The sequence below is a fragment of the Eleutherodactylus coqui genome, chromosome 1 (assembly GCF_035609145.1).
Source record: "Eleutherodactylus coqui strain aEleCoq1 chromosome 1, aEleCoq1.hap1, whole genome shotgun sequence".
Classification (NCBI taxonomy): Eukaryota; Metazoa; Chordata; class Amphibia; order Anura; family Eleutherodactylidae; genus Eleutherodactylus; species Eleutherodactylus coqui.
Genome location: NC_089837.1, coordinates 168,855,557 through 168,872,074, shown reverse-complemented (window position 1 = coordinate 168,872,074; position 16,518 = coordinate 168,855,557). Strand labels below are relative to the sequence as shown.

The following is a 16,518-nucleotide window of genomic DNA, read 5'->3' as shown; positions in this document are numbered from 1 at the left end:
CAGTGCCATTTCATCTATGAATATTGGTCTTGGCAGACCTAGACCAGCACTGCCAGTAACTACTGTCACTAAAGGGTATGAGGCTCCTATGCATGCTCCAGCTAAGGTACAGTCGCACAAACGATTACTTAGCGCATGTATATATGCGATTTAAAAAATTGCACATCGCATTTGTGTTAAAAATCGTGTGACCGACGAAAAAATAAATTAAAAATCGCACATAATATTCGGTATTCCCTGCTGCGGCTGTGACAGCTGCAGCAGGGGATTCCTTGGATGTGAAAGCCTTGGATACTGTCACATCCACAGGTTTCACCTTGTTGAAAATAGGGCTGGCGGCAGCAGCGCCAACCCCATTGAAACATAGGGGGTAGATTGCGCTTCCCTGCCACAGATGTGAGATCTGTGGCAGAGGAGAGCGATGCTATCCCATTGCTTTCAATGCAGATGGCGCTGACAACATGGTGAAACCCCTGGATGTGACAGCATCCAGAGGTTTCACATCCAAGGAATCCCTTGTGGCAGCTGTGGGAGGGAAGCCTAATCTACTCCCTAAGTTTTTAATAGGGTCGGCGCTGCTGCCGGCCCCATTAAATTAAGCGAATGGCTGAGCGCAGCCTCTGATTGGCTCAGCACTCTGAATAATCACAGCAGCACTCAGCTGTCATTCAATGAATGGATGAGCGCTGCTGTGATTGATCACAGCGCTCAGCTAATCAGACCAAGGGCTTTCAGGAGGCGGGGATTTTTAAATCCCCGTCCAGGAGAAAATGCTTCAGAGGAGTGCTGGGGAGCCAGGGAGAAGACACGCTAGAACTGGACAGCCTTGGAGAGGTGATGTATATATATATATATTATTTTTATTTTTTCAAGCTGCTAGTGCTTATTTTCAGGGAAGGGCTTATATTTCAAGCTCTTCCCTGAAAATCCATGTGGGGGTTGCGTTCATCCCATTGCTCTTAATGAAGTGGCACAAGCGCCAGCCCCATTGAAAGCAATGGGATAGCATTGCGGTCCTCTGCCACCGCATGGAGCTTCAATCATGTGCATTTGGCAGATCCGTGGAGTGCATTTTTTTGCAAACATAGGTGCGCATTGCAGTGGAAAACTGACAACAACAAAAAAGAAAATGACACTGTGAATGTCCCCCAAAGCTCTTATATGACATCCTAGGGGACATACATGTGAAAAAGATAGTTGTAAAAAATATGTTTAAAAAGTTACAGAATAAAATACAAATATATTTTTTAAAAAAGCAACTCACTACTACCCATGCCAACCTGAACTGTGATTATATCCACCCTGTAATCAAATTATATATCAAAACACCTGAAACAAAATAGGGAACCCATTTATGTTCTTTATTTTAGAGCTAATATACTAATTGTAAAAATAAAGAACTACAGATTTAAGAAAATGTTTTTATTTTACTTTTTTGTACACATTACCCCTAATAAAACAAAAATGTGAAATGTTCAGTGAAAAAAAGTTTTTTTTTATACTATATTTTTTATTAGTTTTAAATATATGAACAGTACAATGTAATTCACACAGCAAATATTGGATCACATCCTGGTTTTAACAAAGATATATGTTACTCAGATAATCTAGTTCAATATAGGATACAATCAAAATCCAAATAAGTTTGCTGTGTTACGGAGTAACAAGGTCGGTCTAATTTGGATTTTGATGGAATTCTATAAATTTCTCATAACCTTCTCTATTAGAGGCCCAGGAAAATTGCAAGACTGAACATTAAGTGAAAAACAGCAGCAGTCTGCAAAACCTGAGCCCCAGCCAAAACTTCATGATAAACAGCTTATATACTGTACACTGTAACTGTATAGACCTTTATATATATATATATATATATATATATATATATATATACATCAATTTCTGTAATAATCTATTAAATATGGAACTTGATAATAGATTTTAGTACAGAAAAAAAAATATATATATATATATACACACACACACACACACACATATATATATATATATATATATATATATATATATATATATATATATATATATATATATATGTGTGTGTGTGTGTGTATATATATATATTTTTTTTTCTGTACTAAAATCTATTATCAAGTTCCATATTTTATAGATTATTTAAAAAATTGATGTAGCAGTTAAAACCTAATACTTTCCATCAGACTCATTATGCCAGGATATAAATTCTACTTGCTGCACATACTTGTACTTTATGCAGACAGAAGTGGCTAAAAAGTCAGATTAACTTTTTATATGCACTGGCAGGACAAAAAGAGGTTTTAGAAATCCATCAGTGTATCACTGAGACTTATTCTTCTCAATTAAAACCAGACTTACAGAGATCCCTGCTGCTCTCATGAATGAAGAAGATGTAGCCCTAGGCAGCTTCACAGCTGGCCCTATTTTTACTGTCCTCTAAACAGCAGGCAGAATTTGTAGAGAAAGTTGTTGTTTGGGTCTATGCTATAATGCTGCTGGGCTGCACTGATGGCGATCTTTGATTAACCTTAGATGCAACATTAAATACATATTGCATCGTGTCTTTATTATATCCTGGTATTTTAGTTTTTCCCATTAATGAGGGTATTCAAGGGCAGGAAGATTCTTAATCTTTGATAAAATACACTTTTAATCGTACTGCTTCCTGGTATAAATTTATATTGCTGTGGATTCAAATAGGTTGAACGACTGGGCACACAGATAAATATATATGAGATATCTCCTGTTGCAAAGGACAGGGGTTCAACTTCAATAGGAAGTTAAGGAAGGAGTAAACTTTTTATTGATCTTTCGAGAAAACAAACTATTGATTCGACAAATGCACATCTGTGCCAAGTTAATTTGCATAGCACCTTTGTATTACATGATATGCTTGCACTCTATCAAATGTTTTTCTTGTAATTTAACATTCTTCGTACAAAAGTGTATTCATCTTAATCAGGCTGTGACACAATTGAAAGTTATCCCCTACAGGATTAGGCCTTAGTCAGACGGGCGTTTTTAGCCGCGATTTGCGCATGCGCATGCGTCTGGCGATTTTATAAAACCATTGCTTTGCAATGGTATCGGACACATGAGCGCTTTTTATGCGCTCGTCCGATAAATTATAGAACAGAAATCGCAGATCGCACCTATCTGCGATCTGCGATTCCTGTTCTCTTCTCTATATGCGCTCAATGGGGCCGGCGGCAGCAGCGCCGACCCCATTGAGAACATATAGAAGACAAATCATTCTTCTCTGCCACAGCTGTAACAGCTGTGACAGAGAAGAACGATGTTTGCCCATTGAATTCAATGGAGCCAGCAATACAGCCGCTCCATTGAAAGCAATGGGCTGCCGGCGTGCGCGGGGTGAATTGTCGGGAAGGGCTTAAATTTATAAGCCCTTCCCTGCAATTCATCCTAAAATGTGTTAAAATAAAAAAAAATTGTATACTCATCTTTCCGCTGCAGCTGGAGTCCAGCCGCGGCCGCTGTCAGTTCTCCTGAACTGCTTCTCGGCACTATTCAGCCGGCGGGGCTTTAAAATCCCCGCCTGCTGAATGATCTGCCTCTGATTGGTCACAGCCCTGACCAATCAGAGGCAGGTTTCACTCACACACCCATTCATGAATTCATGAATGGGTGAGTGACTGCTGCCTCTCAGCGCTGAGCCAATCAGGGGCAGGTCTGACTCACATCCATTCATGAATTCATGAATGGGTGTGAGTGAGACATGCCTCTGATTGGCTCAGCGCTGAGCCAATCAGGGGGCAGGTCTGACTCACACCCCCTTCACACCCACTGCAGGACGGCCGCGCGGAGCTCCGGCTGCTGGGAGAAGGTGAGTATATATATATTTTTTATTTTTACACATTTTAGGATGAATTGCAGGGAAGGGCTTATATATTTAAGCCCTTCCCGACAATTCATCCCGGGCTCGCCCGCAGCGCATTGCTTTAAATGGAGCCGGCTCTATTGCTGTCTCCATTGAATGCAATGCGCTGGACAGCTCCGGCCCGTTTCTAATGAAACGCGGCTAGGAGCAGATTTTCAGGCGATTTGCGGGCGACTTGCGCGCACCGGTCACGCGATTTGCGGATGCGCATCCGTCATGCGATCCGCAAATCGCACGAAAAAACGCCCGTCTGACTAAGGCCTTATGGATAGCCTTCTGATCCGTGAGTGTTTAACCACTGGGACCTGCTCTGATCCCGAGAATGGAAGTTCAAGTGCTCAGTTATCTCTGGAAGTCACATTGAAAAGAATGGAGTGGCAGTGTGCATGCTCAACCGTTACTCTAGAAATTAAGTCATTTTTAAACTTTCTTTTGAGATACCATATACCGTGGTCTCTGGCTCTTTGCTCAATTTAGGGCTGCATGATCTATTACCCTCAGAGAGGACGGTTGTTTTTCACACATTTGTGGTGCCCATTCTCGGGATCGGTGGTGGTCCCAGTGGTCGAACTCCCACCAATTAGTAAGCTTTCTCTTTTCTTGTAACTAGGCGATAACTTTCAATCATTGCACAACCTCTTTAACCCCTTAATGACACGGCCTATTTTGGCGTTGAGGACCAAATGATTTTTTATTATTTTTTCATCTCTATCTTTCAAAAGCCATAACTTTTTTATTTTTCCGTCGACGCGGCCGTATAAGGGCTTGTTTTTTGCACGACGAACTGTAGTTTTTATTTTTACCATTTTTGGTTACATAGACTACATTGTAAAACTTTTATTATTTTTTTTATGATCGTAGGGAGAGAAAACGCATCAATTCTGCCATAGATTTTTTTTTTTTAAAGCGTTACTTATGCAGCATAAATGACACACTACCTTTTTTTCTGCGGGATGATGCAGTTACAACGATACCAAAATTTTTCCATGGACGGAGCTCTCTGAGGGCTTATTTTTTGCGAGACGAGCTGTAGCTTTTATTGGTACCATTTTGGGGTACATACGTTTTTTTATCACTTTTATTGCGTTTTTTGGGAGGCAAAATGCTAAAATACTTTTGCCTCAGTTTTTTAGCATTTTTTTAAACGCTTTTTGCCGTGCAGGGTAAAATGGATATTTATTTTATTGTATGCATCGTTACGGACGCGTTGATACCAAATATGTGGAATTTTTAATTTTTTAAAAAAATGTTTATGCTAATATGAGAAAAAGCATTAAAAAAGTGTTTAACTTTTTTTTACATTTTTATTTTTTGTACTTTATTTTGCTCTTTTTTTCACACCATCTGTGTCCCACTGAGGGACTTACACAGCAGGACTAATGATCGCTACGATAAGGCATGGCAGGACTTCTCTCCTACCATGCCTTATCGCTTACTATAGCGATTACAGGCTATGGCAATACAGGACACCGGTATCTGGAGTCCTGTTGCCATAGCAACCAGCCGGGCTCTCGCGATGTTATCGCGAGAGAGGGCTGGAGTCACACAGGGAGCGTGCTCCCTCTGTCAACCCTTTCCCTGCCGCAATCTACTTAGATCACAGCAGGGAAGGGGCTAACAGCGATGCCCCCAGCTGTTGCAGCGGGGGGTCGGCTATCACTGACAGCCGGCTCCCGCTGCGGGATAGCGCAAGATCTGCTATGATCTCGCGCTATCCCTATGATGTAAGGGTACGTCATTTTGCGGGAAGTACCACCCTGCCATGACGTACCCTTCCGTCATGGGGCGGGAAGGGGATAAGCAAGAAATCCACGAGAACAGAGTTGATTTATGTGAAGAATCTTGTAGCCTTTATTTTAATGTGCTATGGTATCAGATATAAGCAAGGACGCGTTTCAACTCCTTTACTGAGCCTTGATCCCCTTGAGAAAACCATGAAATTTAAAAACGCTGCGGTTTTGAAAATGTTGCAATAATCATTATGTTTTAAAAAAAGCACGGCGAAATAAGTTGGCGCTATACAAATAAAGATTTATTATTATTAAATGAGCCATCATGCACTTTTCACTTGCTTTTTTATTTCTCAGTTGCAGCCTAAATAAAAATTAGCGGCCGCTCACTCACTTCTCGTTACATCTAAACACTCCCCTCTCAGTGTTTTACATAGGAATGTGAGCGCAAGAAGTGAATCATTCTCAGCAATAACCTGCCTGTCTAAACATTCTGCATGAGAGTGAACAACTAGCGGTGATGTCACCCGCTTGTGCGGTTGTTTAAACAAGAATTGCCCTGTATAAAAGGGGCAATAAAGTCCAGTCTTTTATATTTATATAAAACCTCTCCTTAAATGGTAAAGGGTCAAATAGCCATAACATAGAGAAAGATGGCTTCCTTATCGCTACTGGTAATAGGCCAGATCCTATATTAATATTCTATATATTGTGTTTTACAATGAAGATTTCTAACCCTTTTTTTAAATCAATCCGCCGCTATTACTGGAATTTAAGGCAGCATGCTCCATAACTTTACAATTTGGACAAAAAACTAATACTTTTGAACTTTGTAAAGAAACTGCACATTCTTTAGCAATGACCCTGTGTTCTGTGGTCTTAAAATAATAATCACTTTTTGCCTTGGTTTTAATCATTTCCATATTTATATACATTTATCACATTGCTGTGCAGCCTTCTTCTTTTAGATAAAAATAAGTTTCGTTTTGATGTTTTCATAGTTTACTTTTATGACTAACAGATTCCATAGTATGTATTAATTCAGATGCCCTTCTTTGAGCTCTCTCCAACTCTTTGATATTTTTTTTCATGGGCCGGTGCCTAAAATTGGACTGAATATGGAAAATGTGGTCACTTTATAAAAGCATAAAATACTGCTTTACTCTCTAGAAGCCATTCCTTTCCTAATATCAGACAAAATCTTGTTGGCTGTTTATCCAGCAGACTGAAACAGCATGTTATATTATCAGCAAGTACACCTAAATCCTTTACCACTGTAGACCAACCAATAGTAACCCATCCCAATATACATAGCTTAGTGCTTGTTTTTCCTCTAGAAAGGGCATAAAGGGAAAAAAAACAAAAAACATTGATTTCAAAGGCTTAGGCCTCCTTCCCACGAACGGATTTACGCCGCGTAAATTTGCGGCACAAATCCGCTGCGTTGCCCCCTGCTATTAGTTTCTATTGAACCTAATAGCACAATGCTCACGATGCGGAATTCCACCGCGGAATTTCGCACCGTGAAATCTCCCGTCCTCACCCGCAGCATGCTCTATTTGCCGCGGGTGTACGCGCTGACGGCTTCCATTGCAGTCAATGGAAGCCGTCCGTTCACGCTATCGCCCGCTGTAACACAGCGGAAGATAGCGTGAAAACGCTTCCTCGCCTACCGCCGCCGCGTCATATGACGCAGCCGCCGTGTCATATGACGCGGCCGGCGCGTCACGTGACACGGCCGGCCGCGTCATGTGACGCGGTGGGCGTGTCACATGACGCGACGGCGGTGGGCGGGGAAGCGTCTTCACGCTATCTTCCACTGGTAAGTATGGGGTCTCTGGGGGGCGCCGTGACGGGCTTCACTGCGGAATATTCCGCAGCGGAGCCCGTCACGCTCGTGTGAAGCCGGCCTAAGTGTTCATTAGCAATTGTCTCGACCATTAATTGAATAGGTGAGAAAAGATAGAACTTGCCCTATGTTTCCCATACATAGTTAATGCTTTGTGCCAGAAAAATAGAGCAAGACCACTGTTTTATTCAAACTCTATAATTTGAAAAAAAAAATGTTCATGCGCAACTACACTCTGTAGCGGCGAGCATAGTTGCACATACGGCCATGTGTTTTTGCCCTAAGGACATTCTCACATGGGTGTATGTGGCCAGCATGTTATGCACATATTTTTCACAAGTACCATGCATGGTGCTAAAAGACCATTGATTGGGCCACTGAAACCTGTGTTTTTTGTATGTTCGTATTACGAGTTTAAAAAAATACCCAGCATGTCCTATATAGGCTATGGGGATTTAACATATGCAGTAAATATGCACGTTACATGCTGTGCACCTCATATTACATGTGTGAAAAATCCAAGAATAATACATGAGCGACCTACGCCTGTGTGAGTGAGCCCTAAGTACTATGAAACCCAACTGCTACATCATTTATAAAACAGATTAAACAGTAATGGTCCCAGTAAAGGCCCCTGTGGTACTATGTAACATTAGTCATGTTTGAATGCTACCTACTTACGACCACTCTTTAGTCTTTTTGCCTATTTTGGATCCAGCCACAAATTGTACTATTTAAACTAATGGCCTTAACTTGTGCAATAACCACTTGTGAAAGACAGTATCAAATGCTTCCACACAAAATATTATATTACATCTACTGGCAGCCCCTTATCCAGGTTGCCACTTACAACTTCATAAAAAGTAAGTAAATTGGTTTGACAACACTTCCCTTTCATTAAACCATGCTGGACATTGGTGATTATATCATTTTCTACTTTAGCTAGTTTAATAGTTTTCTTGCAGCTTTTACTGGAAGCCTTTTAGCTCATGAAAACAGAGTCCGTACCCTCAACCATATAGGTAATGCTTTATGGTGTTTTCCTGAATTTCTTTTTTATTTGTTTTATTTGTTTAAGCTAATATGCTTAGATTTGAACTTTTTGTACTTGCTCTGCTAATTAAAGGGTCCACAGCTCTCCAGTGAGAACCACATCCCACATTCTTTTAGCAGCAGCTGTGCCTGATGTTTCATCAGAGCAGCTCAGCCTCATTGAAGTAAATTATCTACAATACCAGGTAGAGCCTTGCGTGGTGTGGAGTGTTAGACCAGCAGACATGCAGTCCTAAGCTCTAAAGGTTCAATCCCCATGTGGTTCAGATAGCCACGTCAAGGTTGACTCAGCTTCATCCTTCCGACGTTGGTCAACTGAGCTTGCTGGGGGGTAAAAGATGACCGGGAAAGGCAATGGCAAACCACCCCACAAAAGCAGTCTGCTAAAAAAATGTCTCAATGTGATGTCAGTCATGACTCAGTGCTTGCACCCGGGGACAATAACTTTACTATAGAGGTAGGGAACAGTGACTGATAAAATATAATCAATCGGCTGGGTTGACAAAAGCCAGACCCATGCTGATGTTGATGGACCCTTTTATCGTCCAAAAAACCTGTTTAACCCTGTCATGGCCATGTGTGTTTTGATTCTTAATGCCCATAACAAACATTTTTAACTAACTATGTAACAAATGTACTGCTGTCCACAGGATGTTAAAGAACATTTGATGAGCAAAATGCTGTATTCCAAAGCTCAATTTTGTTTTGTTTTTTATTTCGTAGTGTACCCTATCACTTTGTTTATTTAGTTTTTTTCAGAACACAATGTTTTTAAGTGGTCAAATATCCTCTTTTTCAGGCTACTTTCCATTAATTTAACTACTACAGATTGTCAGATTAAAGCCCGATGTCCATGGGCGGATCTGATTTGCGGAATTCGCGCAGATGAAGTCAATGGAAGCCGTCCGATATGCAGCCCATCTGCAATTCACATTGCAGATGGGCTGTGGATACTGTGGGCAAGCAGAAGTTTAAAAAAAAAACTCCACTGCTTGTGTGCGGTGGCCCGCTGGCCAGCGCTGCTGCACACATACGCTGTGAAGAAAATGAAGACCCGAACAGCACCTGGAAAAGTAAGCAGTGTTCTCACCCACGGGCAGGGTTGGATTCCGCTGCAGACTTCCGCATGCAGAATTTGATCCACCCGTGGACATGCAGCCTAAGTAGCCTATAGTTTTTGGCTTCTTTCCTACTACTTTTCTTATGGATTGATAAAACATTGGCCATTCTCCAGTCAACAGGAACATCACTAGTTAGAAGGGACTGGTTAGACAAAGCAATTAGAGATATTGTAATCACAGATTGCGTTTTTTTTAAGAACTCTGGGTGTATGACATCTGGACCCATCACCACTAAGAACATGAAAGTTCAGCTACAAAATTATTCTAAAAAACATTATAATACCAGGCCAAAACATATTATCATTCTGAAAGCCTTAGCTTCTGAAACTGCTAAACAAAAATAGTTATTTAAATGGTCAGCCACAGCATAATCTCCATTAATATAGATATTATCCCCATTTTTTTATTTTTGTTATTTCAGTTTTTCTTCTTTCTGTCACTAACATACGTGAAAATGGTTTTCCCCCTGGATGGATTTGACCATTTCTTTCTCTTTTTGTTCTTTAGCAGCATGGATAATATGTTTTACCTCCTACTGTCTAGTTTTATACAAGTCTCTGTCAACTACTTTTCTAGTTTCTTTAAAACGATTATAGACAGACTTCTCTTCTTTTGCTATATGTAACAGTCTGCAGCCACAGTCGATTACTTTCATCTTCTGGCAGTCTTGTCATGCATCCTGCTCCCTCTCTCAGCAGACACCCTGCTGTGGCATCTGCCCATTCTCTGACACCAATCTGGAGATCATGCACACCTGCTTGTGGTCTTAAAGGGTCAGTACATACTTTGCTAATTTTTCCTTAGCCAATCATGTGTCACCCTTGGCTATATCAGACATCTCCCCCACTGAAGAGTGCCTGAACTTGTAGTCTTTCTGTGTTGTGTAAGGTGCTATTTCAAGTGTCTCCCATTTCTCTGGTTCCTGACTTTTGCTATTCCTGCCTACCTTCATGACTCTGCTCCTGACCTCAGCTTGTTATACAGACCACATCTTTGTCTGTTGCCTGCAAGGACTTCTGGGCTGCTGTACTGTTCTAAATGTATTCTATGTCTCTTGACCTTTGGCTTGTCCTTCATTTTGAAGTTGTGCTGATTGCCCCAACCTGGATTATCTGACTACATTTCTGTGAACACTGTTAGGTACATCTTGATCTATAGTAACATTATCTGCCACATTACTGGGACTACTTCCAGAGTTATGGGCTGAGAACCCTGCAGCTAAACCCAAATCCTGATTGGTGGAATTAAAGGACTAAGATCTGTAAACTTGAGGTATTGCCTCTGGATTTGCCCCTAAGCCAAACCAGTGTGTGGCACAATGGATCTATTTCTTCTGATCCTGACCCTATATTGTTAACTTCCATATATCACAAAATGAAACAGCTGCGCTTCGTTATGTGTATCCACTAGATATCTGGCCCAAGCTGCTAATACCTGAAACCCCAAATAGATCTAGCAGATATAAATGCTGAATGCACAGAGTGGAAATATCACCTAATGGGCAATGCCCATTGGAGAGTGTATCATTATAAAAGTACCTTCCAAACTCAGCTGTTGCTGGTAAACTCTCCTGGCAGTCCTGCTGTATCAGTGATGCAGTAGCTATTTATCAGATACTGAAAGTCCAACTGGTTGCTCCCATGAAACAGGACTTTGAGCATTTACTTAGGATTTTCATTATCTTACAGACATCTCTTGCATCACCGATACATCAAAACTGCAAGGAGAGATCAGCATTTATAGCTAGCATTGCGCATAGTGATTGGCTGGGCAACAAAATTGCACTGATTTTTGCAAAATTTAATTAGTTGTTAGCACTAATGCCTATCAGTGCTGGTGTCCTACGTTCCATCAAGGGTAACATCTGAATGGACTATGGAAGAATATGCAGTTAATAGACCCCATTGATTTCATTTCAATGGGTTCGTTCACATGTGCATATTTTGCATGCACATTTCATTTGCTCAAAAAAAAACACAGCATGGTCTATTTTCCTGCTCAATTGTACACAAAAATAGCACATATTGAACTAATTAACGTAATTGCTCATTTCAATGAATGAGAGCATGGTTGCAGATTTTTTTGTGCATGAATTTCATGAACAAAAAGTACAGTAAAAAATGCACATCTATTGCACAAATACACAGTACAAGGATCTGAATGATGCACTTACACCCCTTGTGACACTGCCCTATGTTATTGTTTTTATCAATCACTCCAAGTCAAAAAAATTCTCAGTTTAGGGCAATTCCACAACATATGATTCAAAGAACCATAGAATCATAGAATGGTAGAGTTGGAAGGGACCTCCAGGGTCATCGGGTCCAACCCCCTGCTCAGTGCAGGATTCACTAAATCAACCCAGACAGATATTTCTCCAGCCTTTGAAAACCAATTTTCCTGTTCTTATCTGGTTCTAACATAGGAATTATCAATGATTTTCCATAGATGCTAAACTTATCTTAACTCTACACTGGCAAACCAACCTCATTTGTTGTTAAAACTTTTTTAAATTTAGAATTGCAGGTGATGTCAACTAGTTTGTAAATCTTTTTAAGGAAAAATGGTCTGAAATAGAAAAATACAGTTTTTCTTCCTTTTCTCATACTATGTTTTAAGGTAGTTTGTTCAATGAATAATGGTAAAAGGTAAAGTTCCCTGATGCAAGCACTGAGTCATAACTAGGGTGACATCACATTGTCACCTAAGGTAAAGAAGTCACATTGTGACGTTTTCTTGGCAGACTCTTTTTCAGGGTGGTTTGCCATTGCCATCCCCAGTCATCTCTTTATGCCCAAGCAAGCTGGGTACTCATTTTATCAACCTCGGAAGGATGGAAGGCTAAGTCAACCTTGAGCCGGTACCTGAACCAAGCGGGGAATGAACTTGCAACCTTCAGGTATTGAGTGAGAGCTTAGAACTGCATTTCTGCTGCCTAAACACTCTGCATCACCTGAGGCTGCTCAATGAATATTTACCCCCCAAATGAATCCTCTAATTCTCCAGTGCATATCAATTTGTTATATGTGTACAACTGACCAACTGCAGAAGCAGCGCTTCCACATTCTGCATATGAATGCTGTTTTCAGGGTTATTTTGTGACAAGGGATTGATTACTGCAGTTCCCAGTCATACTGCAGGAGGGACTATCACTGGAGTGCACTGTAGCAGGATCCAACAGTGCTGTCAAACACAACACATGCATTACCGGGCTGCAGGTAAAGGGACCAGCCCATTTGTCCGTTAACTTACATGGGGTAGTTAGGAGGGGTTGATTTAATAATATTTTAAATAAACAAAGAAATACAGCAATAAATGAAGAAGTGAATAAGATCTATAATACGGTGAAGCAAATACATACTCAATGTGTCATAAATGACTTTCTAGCTTGTGAAGAATAATTATACCTGGGTAATTTGTTTCACAACTTTTGTGCTGGATAAAACAATTTCATGGCCAGAAATATACAATGAATATAATCTGATTTAATTCCTTATCTGATCATTGTCAAAGTAATTTTTCTTCTGCATCTATTACGCAGTAATGCTGATTAAATTATTTGAATTCTCTAACAAATAATTACCTTTTGCAAAATCACTGTTAAATTATAGTGATGAATAATTACCCTGGATAATTGTAATGTTGGTGACAGCTGTCAGCCACAACAGAGGGAAGGATTTCAGAACAATTCCAAAGTTTTGAAACTCTTGAATCTGATAAAATTTATGCCTGTAGTAGTAAGTAAAGGATTAATTTTGTGATTTAAAAAAGTATATTTAGTTATTAGAGATAAGCGAGCATACTCGTCCGAGCTTGATGCTCGTTCGAGTATTAGGGTGCTCGAGATGCTCGTTACTCGAGACGAGCACCACGCGGTACTCGTCTCGATTAAACGAGCACTGACCATTGAATTCAATGGAGCCGACAATACAGCCGGCTCCATTAAAAGCAATGGGCTGCCGGCGAGCGCGGGATGAATTGTCGGGAAGGGCTTAAATATATAAGCCCTTCCCTGCAATTCATCCAGAAATGTGTAAAAAAAATATATATATACTCACCTTGTCCCGGCAGAACGATGTTAGCCCATTAAATTCAATGGAGCCGGCAATACAGCCGGCTCCATTAAAAGCAATGGGCTGCCGGTGATCGCGGGATGAATTGTCGGGAAGGGGTTAAATATATAAGCCCTTCCCTGCAATTCATCCAGAAATGTGTAAAAAAAAAATATATATATATATACTCACCTGGTCCCGGCAGACGGAGTTTAGCGCGGCCAGCGGCAGTCCTCCTGAACTGCTCTGAACAGCTGTGAGTAGTATTCAGCAGCCGGGGATTTAAAATCCCCGCCTGCTGAATGAGCTGCCTCTAATTGGTCACAGCCTGACCAATCAGAGGCAGATTCCACTCACACACCCATTCATGAATTTATGAATGGGTGTGTGAGTGGAATCTGCCTCTGATTGGTCAGGCTGTGACCAATTAGAGGCAGCTCATTCAGCAGGCGGGGATTTTAAATCCCCGGCTGCTGATTACTACTCACAGCTGTTCAGAGCAGTTCAGGAGGACTGCCGCTGGCCGCGCTGAACTCCGTCTGCCGGGACCAGGTGAGTATATATATATTTTTATTTTTACACATTTCTGGATGAATTGCAGGGAAGGGCTTATATATTTAAACCCTTCCCAACAATTCATCCCGCGATCGCCGGCAGCCCATTGCTTTCAATGGAGCCAGCTGTATTGCCGGCTCCATTGAATTCAATGGGCTAACATCGTTCTTCTCTGCCACAGCTGTTACAGCTGTGGCAGAGGAGAACGATCTTTATGCTGACAGTGCAGGGGGGGGGGGGGGGGTCTCACTCTTGCCACTATTGTGGCTTAATAGTCGGACCTGGGAACTTGAGATGCAGCCCAACATGTAGCCCCTCGCCTGCCCTATCCGTTTCTGTGTCGTTCCCATCACTTTCTTGAATTTCCCAGGTTTTCACAAATGAAAACCTTAGCGAGCATCGGCGATATACAAAAATGCTCGAGTCGCCCATTGACTTCAATGGGGCTCGTTACTCGAAACGAACTCTCGAGCATCACTGAAAGTTCGACTCGAGTAACGAGCACCCGAGCATTTTGGTGCTCGCTCATCTCTATTAGTTATCCTTTTCCATCTGTGATATTGGTCCTGAGTGTCACATTGTCAGTAATGGGGGGTTACTGAACATGACCATACGATGCAGTGAAAATCAATTCTTGCTTCATTACACAAGTTTAGCATCTATAGTAACTTGCTGAACTCATATTTACCAGGTAAAGGGTAAAAAAAAACTAATTTCATTTATTTAAACCAGAGATATTCAACCTTTTCTGGTCTGAGGGTCACATTACCAGACTGCACCATTCCTAAGGGCTGCGATAAAATGAAATGCGGCATATATGACATATGAAAAGTATATGTCATAGACAGGAGACGTAAATGTGGAACCTGTAGCTATCAGGAAACAGGAGTCGCCTTCTTAATCAGATCATAGAATCATAGATAGTACCATTCATGCATATCGCTCTTTCCACTGTAGGTTATCAGTTTTCTGGAAGCAGCCTAGCATTTCCCAACTCTTGTAAACTACAACTTAGATAGTTAGGTAGGCTGTCTCTCTCAGGGCTCATTTACATCAGCATTCTTTTTAGTGCATTATAGGCGCTAAACAATGGTTTCCAATAGAAGCATTCACATGAAGGAATTTTAGACACGCAAAATACTTGCACCTAGCAAAGATAGGACGTGCAACTGTAATGCTCGCATTTAAGGTCTGTGGTGCGTGAAAAGATGGGATATATGACCTATCTTTGATGTGTGCTTTCTATAGACTCCTACGGGAAGCTGGATAACATGCACCATGCAGATCACAATTGTGTAAACGGGCAGTTTCACAGCTAATTAAGATTGAGACTTAATAGCATGAAATCACCCTTTCACGTGATCTTTAGTGCAGTATAGCCACAATCTTTTCACGCGCCTATACTGCGCTAAAACTACGCTTGTAGAGTTGGAAGGGACCTTCAGGGTCATCGGGTCCAACACCCTGTTTAGTGCAGGATACATTAAATTATCCCAGACAGATATTTGTCCAGCCTTTATTTGAACACTTCCTTTGAAGGAAAACTCATCATCTCTCATGGTAACCTGTTCCACTCATTGATCACCCTCAGTTTGTCTCTGTCTTTTTTAAAGTGGGGTGCCCAGAACTCAACACAGTATTCCAAATAAGGTCTGGCTAAGGAAGAGTAGAGGGGGAAAATTACATCACGTGATCTAGACTCTACGCTACTTCAGGGTCACATGCAAACACAATCGCCTTTCTTTTATATGGAGAACCCAGCAGCAAGAGATTTTGTGAATGAGGAACAGGTAATATTGGCATGCAGCTGAATAGTGGGCCCCAAGAACAAATTTTACTGGTGGCCCCAGGGCACCCTAGTTTAACACTGCTTTTTGGCATCAGAGCGTGGCATGTTATCTACATCTGCATTTTCTATAGTTTTTGCTCTGTTTTACAGATGCTGCTACTGAATCTAGTACCTTTTCCTACTTTAACTACTAAAAACCATATTAGAGCATTTCTAGAATTGTAATATACATAGTGACACCAAGTATTACCGTACTATTACCTTGGTGATTGCAGTGCATCAGGGAAATATCACTATAACAATGACAAAAACGATGTCTTCATTATAGTAACTGCCCCAGTACAACCATCAACCTGACAATGGTAACATAAGAGTAAATAAGATACCATATTTTTCAGACTGTAAGAGGCACCTGACTATAAGACGTAACTCTGACAAAGACAACCCAAAATAGGAAAAAATATTTCATACTAATTAAAA

At 41.0% G+C, this 16,518-nt stretch overlaps 1 protein-coding gene across 1 annotated transcript in view; it reads left to right on the top strand.

Annotated features, from left to right (window-relative positions):
• CSMD1 (CUB and Sushi multiple domains 1) overlaps positions 1 to 16,518 on the top strand; it is a 1,401,348-nt gene that overhangs the window by 1,009,825 nt on the left and 375,005 nt on the right. The window lies entirely within an intron of this gene.